The sequence below is a fragment of the Hyperolius riggenbachi genome, chromosome 3, assembly GCF_040937935.1.
Source record: "Hyperolius riggenbachi isolate aHypRig1 chromosome 3, aHypRig1.pri, whole genome shotgun sequence".
NCBI lineage: Eukaryota > Metazoa > Chordata > Amphibia > Anura > Hyperoliidae > Hyperolius > Hyperolius riggenbachi.
The window spans coordinates 33,116,178-33,130,422 of record NC_090648.1 but is presented as its reverse complement, the minus strand read 5'-3'; the positions used below and the strand labels follow the sequence as shown (position 1 = coordinate 33,130,422).

General features: G+C 50.1%; 1 protein-coding gene across 9 annotated transcripts in view; it reads left to right on the top strand.

The window, feature by feature from the left end:
* MINK1 (misshapen like kinase 1) overlaps positions 1-14,245 on the top strand; it is a 189,618-nt gene that overhangs the window by 53,315 nt on the left and 122,058 nt on the right. The gene's annotated exons all lie outside the window — the stretch shown is intronic.

Sequence of the window (14,245 nt, the reverse complement as noted above, 5' to 3'; positions counted from 1 at the left end):
CCGAGGAAAGGAAATTCCAAGAAAACACAAGTCTCAAAGTCCTGGCCACTGTATAACGTAATTGCCACCGCACCAATGGTTGTAGATGTGCAGGAATCCCCTTTGGAGTCACAAGACACTGTAAATTAAATTCTACCTGATCTGGCACCTCCATTACTGTGAACCCATGCCATGCATTTGAGTGAACCTAACTTGCCTAATCTCCATGCTTCATCCAGTGACTGACTAAGCATTACCTTGTACTAATACTGTGCTGTGTGATCTGGTTTTCTTGTATTCCTGTATTGTCATATTGCTGTATGTCACCCCTAAATATTGTCTGTAACCTAAATTAATGTTCAGCGCTGCGTAATATGTTGGCGCTTTATAAATACAATAAATAAATAAATTACTCCATACGATTCACACCATCTAAAATCGGTTCTTTATTAGGCTTTTCTTTAAAAGGTTGCAGTATCTTAAAAGTTCATCTGTGGGAAAGTCAAAGATGCATAGGTGTTTCGGGCCATACTCGGTCCTTTCTCAAATCAGGACAGATCTGTCCATAAATGACTTTTCTCCTATGTTGCTGTCACTTACAGTAGGTAGTAGAAATCTGACAGAAGTGACAGGTTTTGGACTAGTCCATCTCTTTAACCCCTTTAAAGAGAAACTCCAACCAAGAATTGAACTTTATCCCAATCAGTAGCTGATACCCCCTTTTACATGAGAAATATATTGATTTTCACAAACAGACCATCAGGGGGCGCTGTATGACTGATTTTGTGCTGAAACCCCTCCCACAAGAAGCTCTGAGTACCGTGGTACTTTTGGCAGTTTGTTACAATGTAACAAGGCTCACAGACAGGAATTAGCTGTTTACAGCTGTCTCTAACAGCCAAAGCAGCTAGCAACAGCTACATAACCTGCCCACCGTAAAAATGTCACCATGTGATAAATGTCAGAATGTAAATCAGGGAGAGGAAAGATTTTACAATGGGCAAACACTGACTAAATCATTTATACATAATTATGGTAAAAATGAAGCACTTTTTTATTACATTATTTTCACTGGAGTTCCTCTTTAAGTCAGTCAAAAATTCCAGCTTAAGTGGGTCAAATATTGGTGTCGACTTATACATGAGGTCGACTTATTATCTGTACTCACCTCGCGATGCAGAGAGATGGATCCACTGTCGTCTCCTTGCCGACGAGCACTCCCCCAGATCTATCTTCCGGGCCGGCGGGTGTGCGCGCCGCTACACGAAAGCCTCGAACGAGACTTCAAGCGATCGCAGTACTTAGCTTGGGAGTCGTTGGGAATTTTAAAGAGCCGATGTGACATTAAGCGGCGTTCGCATGTACCTATGTTGGGAGGTTGCGGAAACGACCGATCATCGCTCAAAAAATTGCGAGGTGGGTACAAGGCAGAGGATCAGCAGGACAGCCAAGCAACTGGTATTAAAAAGGAAATGAATATGGCAGCCTCCATATTCCTCTTTCGGTGTCCTTTAATGTGAACCTGAGGGGAACTTGGCATCAAACAGATAATTGCCTAAGAAGTGCGAAGCCTCTGGATCCTGCAGAGGCGTCCCACCCCGTCCTCCCATCTACCATAGCTGCACACGGGATCCTCTTGGGGATGGCGGCTGTACTCCTCATGCACAGTAGCACTGAGCACTTCTGCAACGGGCACAGTGCATGAAGAAGAGTGCGGTCACAATCAGTAATCTGTCTAGCTTTTTATTGGATCTCTTTTGGGGGATCCACAAGCAGCAATGGTGGTTTAGAGGACAGTGTGGGGAGATTCTACAGGATCCAGAGGCTTCCCACTTGTGTAAGTATCTATCTATCTGTTCTTTGACTTGATGTAACCCTTTCGGGTACACGTTAAAGAGGACCTGAACTCAGAACTTCCTCTCTGCTCTAAAAGATAAGCAACAGCATAATAACCTTTACAGAACAACATTTGTTACTGCTTACACAAATCACGCAGGCGTAGTACTATTCTCCGCCGGAGGGAGTGCATTGCGCTTGCGCAGACTGTCCGCGCCTGGCTGAAGTGACGGGACCCAGCAGAAACATTTCTGAATAAATTGGAATGCTTGCAATGCATGGTAAGGCTGCCTAATAAATTTAGAGCAATGGGTAAATGGAACTTGATTTTGTGGCTGACATTCCCTCCCTAAAGAATGGGATAGGCTATAGCGTTTGTAGAAGAGGACTGGCAGCACATGGCTCTGGTGTGAGTGTGAGCTGCCTGTGACATACCAGTGATTGGTGAAGTGACTGTATATTCTGTTAGTGTGCAGACACTGGCCGGCCATGCCCTGTGAGCGCTCTGGCACTTGCATTAGCTGCAGACACTGGCCGGCCATGCCCTGTGAGCGCTCTGGAAGTTGCATTAGCTGCAGACGCTGGCCGGCCATGCCCTGTGAGCGCTCTGGAAGTTGCATTAGCTGCAGACACTGGCCGGCCATGCCCTGTGAGCGCTCTGGAAGTTGCATTAGCTGTATACGCTGGCCGGCCATGCCCTGTGAGCGCTCTGGAAGTTGCATTAGCTGCAGACACTGGTCGGCCATGCCCTGTGAGCGCTCTGGAAGTTGCATTAGCTGCAGACACTGGCCGGCCATGCCCTGTGAGCGCTCTGGAAGTTGCATTAGCTGCAGACACTGGCCGGCCATGCCCTGTGAGCGCTCTGGAAGTTGCATTAGCTGCAGACACTGGCCGGCCATGCCCTGTGAGCGCTCTGGAAGTTGCATTAGCTGCAGACACTGGCCGGCCATGCCCTGTGAGCGCTCTGGAAGTTGCATTAGCTGCAGACACTGGCCGGCCATGCCCTGTGAGCGCTCTGGAAGTTGCATTAGCTGTAGACGCTGGCCGGCCATGCCCTGTGAGCGCTCTGGAAGTTGCATTAGCTGCAGACACTGGTCGGCCATGCCCTGTGAGCGCTCTGGAAGTTGCATTAGCTGCAGACATTGGCCGGCCATGCCCTGTGAGCGCTCTGGAAGTTGCATTAGCTGCAGACATTGGCCGGCCATGCCCTGTGAGCGCTCTGGCAGTTGCATTAGCTGCAGACACTGGCCGGCCATGCCCTGTGAGCGCTCTGGCAGTTGCATTAGCTGCAGACGCTGGCCGTTCATGCCCTGTGAGCGCTCTTGAAGTTGCATTAGCTGCAGACACTGGCCGGCCATGCCCTGTGAGCACTCTGGAAGTTGCATTAGCTGCAGACACTGGCCGGCCATGCCCTGTGAGCGCTCTGGCAGTTGCATTAGCTGCAGAAACTGGCCGGCCATGCCCTTTGAGCGCTCTGGAAGTTGCATTACCTGCAGACACTGGCCGGCCATGCCCTGTGAGCACTCTGGAAGTTGCATTAGCTGCAGACACTGGCCGGCCATGCCCTGTGAGCACTCTGAAAGTTGCATTAGCTGCAGACATTGGCCGGCCATGCCCTGTGAGCGCTCCTGCAGTTGCATTAGCTGCAGACACTGGCCGGCCATGCCCTGTGAGCGCTCTGGCAGTTGCATTAGCTGCAGACACTGGCCGGCCATGCCCTGTGAGCGCTCTGGCACTTGCATTAGCTGCAGACGCTGGCCGTTCATGCCCTGTGAGCGCTCTGGCACTTGCATTCAGGGCTGTGGAGTCAGAGTCGTGGAGTCGGGCAATTTTGGGTGCCTGGAGTCGGAGTCGGAGTCTGGAAAAAATGCACCGACTCCTAATGAATTTGTAACTGTAATTAAAATAGAAAATATGATAAAATGTTCTATTTCTCAGATAATAGTCATTAAAAATAATGTATATATACAGTAATAGCTGTGCTCAGTCCACAAAAATGAAATAAACCAATCAAAATTAGTTACTTGTGCTGCTTCAATAAAGCAGTCCCCGTATTTTTAAGGTCAGATATACATATCTGATTGTGACTGTACAGTATATATAGCAAAGAAATGAACAGCGCTACTTAAAAACAGATGAATGCTTACCTGCAAAAAAGTGCAGACCCCACTCATGGGATACAAATACACAATGAGCGCACACACAACCTGTCTACCACTTGGAGGATGTTAGTTTCCACTAACAGCTTGCATGCAATTTGTTAGGTACTCGTCCCTCCCACTGTCGAAGAAGTCTTTCCTCCATGGGAGGGGACCTAACACTAACTAAATCCTACCTATGCATATGCATAGCCTGGGCGCGCTACCAGTAAAATTAAGAATTGCGCTGATCCCACTTTTTCTGCGCAATTCTTAATTTTACTGGTAGCGCGCCCAGGCTATGCATATGCATAGGTAGGATTTAGTTAGTGTTAGGTCCCCTCCCATGGAGGAAAGACTTCTTCGACAGTGGGAGGGACGAGTACCTAACAAATTGCATGCAAGCTGTTAGTGGAAACTAACATCCTCCAAGTGGTAGACAGGTTGTGTGTGCGCTCATTGTGTATTTGTATCCCATGAGTGGGGTCTGCACTTTTTTGCAGGTAAGCATTCATCTGTTTTTAAGTAGCGCTGTTCATTTCTTTGCTATGTTTTGATTTAATTCTGGTCAGCTGCTCCCACTTGTTAGTTTTTTTTTGGTGTATATGCAGAGCCTCTGTTTGGGTTCAAGGTGCGTTTGTAGTCTCTGGGGGGGCTCAGCGCATCTCTGAGCTGAGGCCATTCAGAGGCGGCCTGGTGATGCGCTGATCCCACTTTTTCTGTACAGTATATATAATGTGTACACAGGAATCTCTTATATATACTAAATAACATCTATGCTGTAAGAATAAAGCCTGATGTGTAGCCGTGTCACTAATAGAGATGGTCGATGAGATGGAAATAATTCTGCACTGATGCTGATTTATGCAAATGTATGCACTCCCTTTGCTGATGAAATCAAATAATTTGATATGTTGTTAAAATTTGGTTTGGTGACTACAAATTAAAGGGTAACTGAGACGGATGAAAAGTAAAGTTTTATACATACCTGGGGCTTCTTCCAGCCCCCTTCAGGCTAATCAGTCCCTCGCTGTCCTCCACCATCTGGATCTTCTGCTATGAGTCCTGGTAATTCAGCCAGTCAGCGCTGTCCGGCCGCATGCCGCTCCCACAGCCAGGAACATTCTGCACCTGCGCAATAGTGCTGCACAGGTGTAGTATGCTCCTGGCGGCGGAGTGTGTGCATGCGCACTACGCCCGACTGGCTCAAGTACCTGGACTCATAGCAGAAGATCCAGGTGGTGGAGGAGGACAACGAGGGACTGATTATCCTGAAGGCGGCTGGAGGAAGCCCCAGGTATGTATAAAACTTTAATTTCATCTGTCTCAGGTTTACTTTGTTACACAGTAGTACTATACTCTACAAATGCTCTCCCCACAGAGCTGCAGGGAGTCCACTGAGAATGCTGTGCACATTGAACACAGAGGTGTTGTCTGTCACCCATAAACCTGGTTCAGATTGTGCATGAAGTATGTGTACTAGAGGAAGAATCTCCTCATTCCCCTGCAGAGTACCTGCACATCATTCTTACATGTACCCACACTTACATTGCCTAGGGCCTGATAGATGTTCTTTGTTCCGGTTTGTACCCTTTACAAGTACTCTTACCAAGGACTAGTTTTAGTCTAAAGGGAATAAATATACCGTATATACTCGCAAGCAAGCCGACCCGCATGTAAGCCGACCCCCCCACTTTTACCCCAAAAAACAGGAAAAAATGATTGACCCTCATGTAAGCCGGGGGTAGGAAACGCTGGCCGCGTGATCCCCCCCAGTATGTCCCAGTATAGCTAGTATAGTGCCCAGTATAGGTAGGTAGTGCTCAGTATAGCAAGTAAAATGCCCCAGTATAGCTAGTATAGTGCTCAGTATAGCTAGTATAGTGCTCAGTATAGCTAGTATAGTGCTCATTATAGCTAGTATAGTGCTCAGTATAGCTAGTATAGTGCTCATTATAGCTAGTATAGTGCTCAGTATAGCTAGTATAGTGCTCAGTATAGCTAGTATAGTGCTCAGTATAGCTAGTATAGTGCTCATTATAGCTAGTATAGTGCTCAGTATAGCTAGTATAGTGCTCATTATAGCTAGTGAAGTGCCCCAGTTTAGCTAGTATAGTGCTCAGTATAGGTAGGTAGTGCTCAGTATAGCTAGTATAGTGCTCAGTATAGCTAGTATAGTGCTCAGTATAGTGCTCAGTATAGCTAGTATAGTGCTCAGTATAGCTAGTGAAGTGCCCCAGTTTAGCTAGTATAGTGCTCAGTATAGTGCCCCATTATAGCTAGTATAGTGCCCCCAGTATAGCTAGTATAGTGCCCCCAGTATAGCTAGTATAGTGCCCCCAGTATAGCTAGTATAGTGCCCCATTATAGCTAGTATAGTGCCCCATTATAGCTAGTATAGTGCCCCATTATAGCTAGCATAGTGCCCCATATAGCTAGCATAGTGCCCCAGTATGGGTGGGTGGGTAGGTGCTGTCCCTCCCCGCTCCCCCCGCGGCGGCCGCCGCTGCTGCTATTACCTTAGGCGGCGCCGCTTCCTCTATCCCCGTTTTCCTCCGGTAGTAACTCATTCACAGCAGCGCGCCTCTCGCTGCTGTGATGACGAGGAAACCATAGAGAGCGGCTTCCTGTAGCGCGATGCCGTTACTATGGGAACCGCTCTCTATGGTTTCCTGCGTCATCACAGCAGCGGGGGGCGCGCTGCTGTGAATGAGTTACCGGAGGAGGACGGGGATAGAGACAGCGGTGCCGCCTAAGGTAATAGCAGCGGTGGCCGCGGGGGGAGCGGGGAGGGACAGCACCTATCCACCAACCCACCCATGACTCGCAAGCAAGCCGTCCCCCAACTTTTGGCCCACTTTTGGGGGGGTCAAAAATTCGGCTTGCTTGCGAGTATATACGGTAGTAGTCTGTCTACATATCCTTCTCACTTCAGTTGTCTTGTAAAATTCCTAAGCGTTGGCAGTTGAGACGAATTTCATGTTACATACTTTTAATCAACAAAATTGTAATATGCAAATTAGAGGAGTCGGTGGAATCCTAAACTGAGGAGTCGGAGTCTGTGGATTTTTGGACCGACTCCACAGCCCTGCTTGCATTAGCTGCAGACACTGGCCGGCCATGCCCTGTGAGCGCTCTGGCAGTTGCATTAGCTGCAGACACTGGCCGTTCATGCCCTGTGAGCGCTCTGGCAGTTGCATTAGCTGCAGACACTGGCCGGCCATGCCCTGTGAGCGCTCTGGCAGTTGCATTAGCTGCAGACACTGGCCGGCCATGCCCTGTGAGCGCTCTGGAAGTTGTATTAGCTGCAGACACTGGCCGGCCATGCCCTGTGAGCGTTCTGGAAGTTGCATTAGCTGCAGACGCTGCCTGGCCATGCCCTGTGAGCGCTCTGGAAGTAGCATTAGCTGCAGATGCTGGCCGCCCATGCCCTGTGAGCGCTCTGGCAGTTGCATTAGCTGCAGACACTGGCCGGCCATGCCCTGTGAGCGCTCTGGCAGTTGCATTAGCTGCAGACACTGGCCGGCCATGCCCTGTGAGCGCTCTGGCAGTTTTATTAGCTGCAGACGCTGGCCGTTCATGCCCTGTGAGCGCTCTGGAAGTTGCATTAGCTGCAGACACTGGCCGGCCATGCCCTGTGAGCGCTCTGGAAGTTGCATTAGCTGCAGACGCTGGCCAGCCATGCCCTGTGAGCGCTCTGGAAGTTGCATTAGCTGCAGACACTGGCCGTTCATGCCCTGTGAGCGCTCTGGCACTTGCATTAGCTGCCGACACTGGCCGGCCATGCCCTGTGAGCGCTCTGGAAGTAGCATTAGCTGCAGACTCTGGCCGGCCATGCCCTGTGAGCACTCTGGAAGTTGCATTAGCTGCAGACACTGGCCGGCCATGCCCTGTGAGCGCTCTGGAAGTTGCATTAGCTGCAGACACTGGCCGGCCATGCCCTGTGAGCGCTCTGGCAGTTGGATTAGCTGCAGACTCTGGCCGGCCATGCCCTGTGAGCACTCTGGAAGTTGCATTAGCTGCAGACACTGGCCGGCCATGCCCTGTGAGCACTCTGGCAGTTGCATTAGCTGCAGACACTGGCCGGCCATGCCCTGTGAGCGCTCTGGCACTTGCATTAGCTGCAGACACTGGCCGGCCATGCCCTGTTCGCGTTTTGGAAGTTGCATTAGCTGCAGACACTGGCCGGCCATGCCCTGTGAGCGCTCTGGCAGGTGCATTAGCTGCAGACACTGGCCGGCCATGCCCTTTGAGCGCTCTGGAAGTTGCATTATCTGCAGACACTGGCCGGCCATGCCCTGTGAGCGCTCTGGAAGTTGCATTAGCTGCAGACTCTGGCCGGCCATGCCCTGTGAGCGCTCTGGAAGTTGCATTAGCTGCAGACACTGGCCGGCCATGCCCTGTGAGCGCTCTGGAAGTTGCATTAGCTGCAGACTCTGGCCGGCCATGCCCTGTGAGCGCTCTGGAAGTTGCATTAGCTGCAGACACTGGCCGGCCATGCCCTGTGAGCGCTCTGGCAGTTGCATTAGCTGCAGACACTGGCCGGCCATGCCCTGTGAGCGCTCTGGCAGTTGCATTAGCTGCAGACGCTGGCCGGCCATGCCCTGTGAGCGCTCTGGAAGTTGCATTAGCTGCAGACGCTGGCCGGCCATGCCCTGTGAGCGCTCTGGAAGTTGTATTAGCTGCAGACACTGGCCGTTCATGCCCTGTGAGCGCTCTGGAAGATGTATTAGCTGCAGACTCTGGCCGTTCATGCCCTGTGAGCGCTCTGGAAGATGCATTAGCTGCAGACTCTGGCCTGCCATGCCCTGTGAGCGCTCTGGAAGTTGCATTAGCTGCAGACGCTGGCCAGCCATGCCCTGTGAGCGCTCTGGAAGTTGCATTAGCTGCAGACACTGGCCGGCCATGCCCTGTGAGCGCTCTGGAAGTTGCATTAGCTGCAGACACTGGCCGTTCATGCCCTGTGAGCGCTCTGGAAGATGCATTAGCTGCAGACGCTGGCCGGCCATGCCCTGTGAGCGCTCTGGAAGTTGTATTAGCTGCAGACACTGGCCGGCCATGCCCTGTGAGCGCTCTGGAAGTTGCATTAGCTGCAGACGCTGGCCGGCCATGCCCTGTGAGCGCTCTGGAAGTTGCATTAGCTGCAGACGCTGGCCGGCCATGCCCTGTGAGCGCTCTGGAAGTTGCATTAGCTGCAGACACTGGCCGGCCATGCCCTGTGAGCGCTCTGGCAGTTGCATTAGCTGCAGACACTGGCCGGCCATGCTCTGTGAGCACTCTGGCAGTTGCATTAGCTGCAGACACTGGCCGTTCATGCCCTGTGAGCGCTCTGGCAGTTGTATTAGCTGCAGACACTGGCCGGCCATGCCCTGTGAGCGCTCTGGAAGTTGCATTAGCTGCAGACACTGGCCGGCCATGCCCTGTGAGCGCTCTGGAAGTTGTATTAGCTGCAGACACTGGCCGTTCATGCCCTGTGAGCGCTCTGGCACTTGCATTAGCTGCAGACACTGGCCGTTCATGCCCTGTGAGCGCTCTGGAAGTTGTATTAGCTGCAGACACTGGCCGTTCATGCCCTGTGAGCGCTCTGGCACTTGCATTAGCTGCAGACACTGGCCGTTTATGCCCTGTGAGCGCTCTGGAAGATGCATTAGCTGCAGACGCTGGCCGGCCATGCCCTGTGAGCACTCTGGCAGTTGCATTAGCTGCAGACTGGCCGGCCATGCCCTGTGAGCGCTCTGGAAGTTGCATTAGCTGCAGACACTGGCCGGCCATGCCATGTGAGCGCTCTGGAAGTTGCATTAGCTGCAGACACTGGCCGGCCATGCCCTGTGAGCGCTCTGGAAGTTGCATTAGCTGCAGACACTGGCCGGCCATGCCCTGTGAGCGCTCTGGAAGTTGCATTAGCTGCAGACACTGGCCGGCCATGCCCTGTGAGCGCTCTGGAAGTTGCATTAGCTGTAGACACTGGCCGGCCATGCCCTGTGAGCGCTCTGGAAGTTGCATTAGCTGCAGACACTGGCCGGCCATGCCCTGTGATCTCTCTGGAAGTTGCATTAGCTGCAGACACTGGCCGGCCATGCCCTGTGAGCGCTCTGGCAGTTGCATTAGCTGCTGACACTGGCCGTTCATGCCCTGTGAGCGCTCTGGAAGTTGCATTAGCTGCAGACACTGGCCGGCCATGCCCTCTGAGCGCTCTGGCAGTTGCATTAGCTGCAGACACTGGCCGTTCATGCCCTGTGAGCGCTCTGGAAGTTGCATTAGCTGCAGACACTGGCCGGCCATGCCCTGTGAGCGCTCTGGCAGTTGCATTAGCTGCAGACACTGGCCGTTCATGCACTGTGAGCGCTCTGGCAGGTGCATTAGCTGCAGACATTGGCCGGCCATGCCCTGTGAGCACTCTGGAAGTTGCATTAGCTGCAGACACTGGCCGGCCATGCCCTGTGAGCGCTCTGGAAGTTGCATTAGCTGCAGACACTGGCCGGTCATGCCCTGTGAGCGCTCTGGACGTTGCATTAGCTGCAGACACGTGCCCAAATAGGTGTACGGGATGCACTTACCTCTGCAGGCTTGCCTGTAAGTACAGTGCGGCTCCCCAGCTATTAAGTAATTATATCGGGTCCCTCTGTGGCCAGCCTGCCCGCCTGATGTAAGCTGTAATGTTTAGTGCTAATGAATTAATGATGTGGGAGGAAACACTCTTCCTTCTATCTCCGCACTGCTGGGCTGGCCAGCGTGGGTGCACCGATTACTGATAACACAAGATAGCAAAGCTGCGAAACTAAAGTGGGCCTGTCATTCCACATTAGTCTGACGGGAGCAATGTGGGCAAACGGCAGATGCTGCTAAACTTCCCCCTTTGTCATCAACCCCTACTGACACCTAACCCTGACCTCCCTCTTGACTTCTACCCCTCCTGACACCTAACCCTGATATCCCCCTCACTAACAGCTAACCCTATCCTCCACCTCCACTTCTACCCCTCCTGACACCTAACCCTGATATCCCCCTCACTAACATCTAACCCTGACCTCCCCCTTAACATCAACACTGCCCTAACTTTTACTCTGACTTCCCCTCTCCCTGACCACTAACCCTGACCTTAACATTAATCCCTTCCTTACCTCTGCCCTTAAATTTATCCCTGACCTCCCACCTGAAGATTAACCCCCTCCTGACCTATGCTCATAAAATTACCCCCTCCCTTACTCCTGACCTTCCACTTTAAAATTAACCCCTTCCTGACCTTTGCTTATAAAATTACGCCCTCCCTGACTCCTAACCCTGACCTCTTCCCTTAACCCTTACCTGACCACCCTAACCCCTCTTTCCCCATCACCTGACCCCTTTCTGACCTCTCTCCTTAACACACTGGCACATAATCATGATATCTCCCTTTAATAATATCCTCATCTGACCCCTTTCTGAGATCCCCGTTTAACATTATCCCCTCCCTGAAACATAATCTTGAACTTCCCCTTCCTGAAACCTAACCCTACCCTACCATCTGAGCCGTAACCCTTTCCTCATCTCCCCTTTAACACTAACCCCTTCCTGACACCTAACCCTTACATCCCACATTAAAGGAATCATTAGCCAAATTTACATGAAAGCCGATTTACTTATCTGGGGCTTTCTCCAGCCTTTGCAGCCGACTGTCCCTCGCTGACAGCTCCGCTCTCCTCCACTGGCCCGGGGTGCCTGCACAGTGTCTCGCCAGGCGTCCTCTACTGCGCCTGCGCGAGTGCCAATGTCAATCAAGGTCACGTTGTCTGTAGCTTACTGTGCCTGCGCAGTACGCCGCGTACAACCTGGGCTTGATTGAGAGCAGCACTTCACGCAGGCGCAGTAAGGACGACCTCAAGGTCGGCCTCTGCACCGTGCGGAGTCCCCGGGCCGACGGCTGCGAACTGAGCGGTCAGCGTGGGACAGTCGGCTGCAAGGGGCTGGAGAAAGCCCAAAGGTAAGCAAATGAGCTTTCATGTAATTTGGCTGATGATTCCCTTAACATTATCCACTTTCCGACCTCCCCCCTTAAAAGGGAACCTTTTAAACAATACCAATTGCCCTATATATATATATATATATATTTTTTTTTTTTTTTTTGGCAACTGCTGTTTTATATTGAAGAACATTAACCCATTCCTAACTTTCCCCTTAAAGTGGACCTGAACTCTTGCACAGGACAGAAGGAAAACATAGAGAAATGCGCCCTGTATGTTTTTAGAGGGTTTAGCCTGTCTAATTCCCCCTCATCTGTGACTATTCACAACTGTAATTTGGTCTGTCAGCTGGCTGCCTCTGTAGAGCAGCTAATTTGTAAACACAGGATGTTATAAATCCTATGCCTGCTTCCAGGAATGCAGGAAGTAGACACACTACAGATTTATTGCAGGATTTTGATTTGTATCAGCTGTAACAAATAAATGTTTTCCTTTACAGGTTATTATGCTGTTGCTTATTTTTTAGAGCAGAGAGGAAGTTATGAGTTCAGGTCCACTTTAACCGTAACCCACTTTTGTCATCTAACCCTAACCTCCTCAACATTTATACCTCCCTGACCCTTAACGTTAAAGGACCACTGTCACGAAAATCTTAAAATTTAAAATATATGTAAGCCCAACAAATAAAAAGCATGTTTCTTCCCGAGTAAAATGAGATATAAATTGCTTTTCTCCTAGGTTGCTGTCACAGTAAGTAGTAGAACTCTGACAGAACCGACAGGTTTTGGACTAGCCCATCTCCTCATTAGGGGCTCTCAGGGTTAGTGAATGTCAGTTGCTCCGTCCAACTGCCAAAAAAAATGTATGGTGAGCAGGCAGGCTGGCCAGCATCTTCGTATAAATGTTTTTTCAAGGAGTGTCTTTATAAAGGATAAAGGTCATGCTGAGAATCCTTTATGGAGAGATGGACTAGCCCAAAACCTGTCGGTTCTGTCAGATTTCTATTACCTACTGTAACTGACAGCAACATAGGAGAAAAGTAATTTATGGCTCATTTTACTCTGCAAAAAACATACTACTTATTTGTGTGTGTTTACATGTATATTTAAGACTTTTGTGGTCCTTCAACCTCGCCTTCCTCATTCTCTACCACCATATGGACTCAGTGACTTGTCTGCAATATTTATTCCTACATTGTTACATCACTATTGTGTGTACTAGGCCTGAACGATTTTAGGAAAAAATTGAATTGAGCGATTTCTGTCCGAAATTGCGATTTCGATTCGATTCATGATTTCCTTCAAATCAAGCTTAGTTCCCCTCTCTGTACCTGTTTACTCCCCCTCTGTCTCCCTGTCTCTCCTTGTGTCCCCTTTGCCTCTTCATGCCTCCTCTGGGTCTCTCTCTTGCCCGATTTGTGTCTCTGTGCCCGCTCTGTGTCTCTCTTTGTGCCCCCTCTGTGTCTCTCTTTGTGCCCCCTCTGTGCCCATTCTGTGTCTCTCTGTGCCTCCTTTGTCCCCCAAGCTGCATCAGTTCTGGACATAGTTTCCAGCACGAGTCCAGAGATGCCCATCTATCCACTTCGCCTCCTGTTTTGCCAAGCACAAGAGCTGGCATTGGGCGACAGAGCACGCAAGGTATGTCTAACTCTGCGGGCCACACGCACTGGGACTTTGGGAAAGTTTGAAGGCGCTTCTTCAAACTTCCCCATGTGGAAGTGACGTGATCGCGATATTCGCCGCTTTGACGATTCTGAAATTGTGACCTTGGTGATCACGATTTCGATTTAAATTTGATTTATCTTTCAGGCCTAGTGTGTACCATTGTTGAATGCTGTAAGCCCCTTGCGTGTTTATTGTAATTTTAATGTTAACACTTTGTAAATAAAGTTTAATAATAATTTAAATCCCATCCCACTGAGATGTGCAGTTCTGGATCTATATCCAGAAACGATCAATGTCTATCTACTCTGCTACCCGTCATCTTGCACTGCTCTATTCAGAATAGAACAATCATGTTTGCAGCAAATGTGATTTAAATTTGATGATTTGTCCGGTGCCATTTTTCTTCATCTCACACCGTGACAATTGGCTGGAAGTTATTAGGATGTTCTTCCTTTGAAATCCTCAGATGTTATATTTAGATCTGTGCCCGGGCTTTAAAGGAAACCAAGGCAGAATTGCATTACAAGTTTTAAGCCCAATCTACACGATGCGATTCTTTATACGATTCGATTACGATTCTACTTACGATCCGATTAAATCCGACATGTCCGATCAGGATTCGATTCGATTCAAATCAATTTGCCATTGCAAAACAATGGCAAATCAGATTGAATCTAATCGAATCCTG